The sequence below is a fragment of the Cyclopterus lumpus genome, chromosome 11 (genome assembly GCF_009769545.1).
Source record: "Cyclopterus lumpus isolate fCycLum1 chromosome 11, fCycLum1.pri, whole genome shotgun sequence".
NCBI classification, from domain to species: domain Eukaryota; kingdom Metazoa; phylum Chordata; class Actinopteri; order Perciformes; family Cyclopteridae; genus Cyclopterus; species Cyclopterus lumpus.
The window spans coordinates 17643929-17646682 of NC_046976.1; positions in this window are offsets into that span (position 1 = coordinate 17643929).

The window sequence follows — 2754 nt, forward strand, 5'->3', positions numbered from 1 at the left end:
AAAAATATTAGAGCGGTATTGGCACAGATGTAGTATTTACTGTACTTTACATGGTACACATTCAGCTAAAGGATGAAAGAGACAGGTGATCCTCACAGTGAAGGTAAACGTCGTTGACACGCAGTTCAAACACATGAAAGATGTTCTAGCAACGAGCAGACGATGATCCCGTGTCTCCTTTCACTCACAGCCTCCTCCACACACACACACACACACACACACACACACACTAAACAGGACTCACAGTAAAGGGTAATCAAATACGAAAAAAAAAAAAAGGTTCAAGTCAGCTAGTTTTGAAGGTTGACGGCGCTTGCAAAGATCTATTGGATTTATGAATCGCCTCTGAATTCGCTCTCAGCCGTGACGGCGGCATTAAACGTGCAGTTAACACTCTCCCGACGCATATTTTTGTCATACAAAATTAAATTAAATAAAATTCCCGAACAGAGTGGCGTTCAGCTAAATGTAGATAGAATTATTATTTCTGATCCTAGTGCAACTGCCTTCGAGCGAACCCTTCTACACACAGCCATCCATCTCATGAAACCAGCTGCATTTGCCCTTGAAGGGACCAATCTCAATTCCCCCCCCCCGCCCTCCATCAATTCCCGGCTGACCCCTTTGGGTAAACACGCGTGGCCCTCCATATCCACAGTATGCGTTTGTCTTCTGGGGGGGGGGGGGGGGGGGGGGGCGGTTGAGGCATGATGCATGATGCATGATGCATGGCAGCTCCCACGGACCGCTTACGCAGCTTTGCTTAGTGGCTTTTTGAGAGCAATCTCTGCGTCCTGAAGGAGCCAATTTGATTACAGTCGATCACGGTGACACGCTGCTTACCGTGCAGCAAATAGCCCCCCCCGCCCCCCCAGGGAAACAAAAAGAAAAGAGCACTTTGAGAAGTCCTCTTTTGTTCACTTTGAAGACGGTACAATGCTCGAATGGCTGAGACGGACAGCCCCCGTGTGTGCAGGACCTTCAGAGCTAAAGAAGCAGGGCATGTATGACACTTTGCTTTTAATTTTTTGTTTTAAAGCTAGTGGAGGTTGAGTCAAGGTTGTCCATAAAGTGCACTTGCCATCAAACCAGTGCAAAGGTTAAATATAGCTCTCTCTGTATATACATAACTACATACGCAGCAGATGCGCTACCATCGCTGGATATGAGAGTCTGTGGCAGCGCAATGACGACGGTATTATAAATGTCTAAATGTAAACATCGTTTGATGGACAGCTCGGTGATTAGGGAAACAGTCCTCACGCTTGAATGTGACAAGCATTACCATAATCACACATATTGTTTGATGGCTGATGAGATGATCAAAATGTGGCATCGGATGCGTCTGCTACGACGGAGCCCGTTGAAGATGGTTTATAGGACATCCAGTTATCAAGAAAACAAAAAAGGCAATGACACCCTGATTTAAGCCATTAAAAAGAATATAATGAGAGCCTCGTGAAATCTATCCTCGTGTAGGCAATTTTAATCTTGAATTTGAAAAGGCTCATTAAGAAAGAAATGGTCATTACACTGTAATATTGTACCGTGTAGTCATGGATAATTAGGTTTTTTTTTTTTCTCCACATTATGTGAACAGTACATTTGCTGTTAATTATATTTGTAAGCCCGTTTTCTGACTCCCTGTCACATGAATTAAAAAACAAAAATGGAAATCGCCACACTTAAATGTCTTTTAGTGGTATTTTGCATCAATACTGTAAGACGTCTGTCTGTCGTCGACGACTCATCGCCTTCAAAACGTACTCTGAATTTTGGAGTGGTAAACTTGACAGGAACTGTAACTGAGGAGGGCGGGACTTGGCTCAATTCATGAACTTACTCAATGCCGTCAATCAATTAGTGCAAACAATTAATTAAGAAGTGACGGCTAACAAACCAGCTCGAGCCATTTGGCATCAGAGGTCCTGTATTGCTCACTTGTGGGGACTCCATGAACGTAGCTAATCAGGATCAATGAGTTGGATCAAACTGATGTACGTGTGTGAAAAAGCAGATATCCACTGCACTGAATTATTGGGGTTACGCGGCGTAACGCTTCTGCCTCCAGTGTCTACTTCCATTTGATAGATAACGAATAACAAAAGATCACATTTAGATGGACTACTTACACCGTAGATACATACATACATACGCAAGCCAAAAAATAAATAATTTGAAACAATATATTCATTATTTTCTCGTATAAAGGAACGGATTTGTACAACAAAATACTTCATGTACAATCAAGGGGACAAATGCTGCCCAGCTATTGCCTCGGCTCCGAGTGCATTTTAAGACTGTTCAGATCCAAGGTGTAACCCTTAAGGGAGAATTCAATCAACCAGCCTTACCGAAGCCTTTTAAACCAACTATAAAGGGAAAGTAGTTAAATGCCTTTGACAACAATTAGCATCTGTTAGCGTTTTGGCTGCCGCTGGTTATTAATAAGGCCATAAAAACATCTACAATTAATCCTGTGATGGATGTCGGACGTTTTCGTTTTGCATGGCTACATGTCTAACTCAGACTTCCGAGTTAGCATTTCAGTCACAATACACTGGTCTTTTCTTCTTTTTTTTTTTTTATAACAGCTGCTAACAATCCTAACAACGGGGGATATACAGGCCTTGCCACTTGGACACCAGGGGTTATATACATTTAAGATACTGTACAAAGTGAAAGTAGGTGCCGTATCCTCCAAATATGCTCCGTCAGCCACTGAACGGTTCTGTCCTGTACGCCTCCACACCT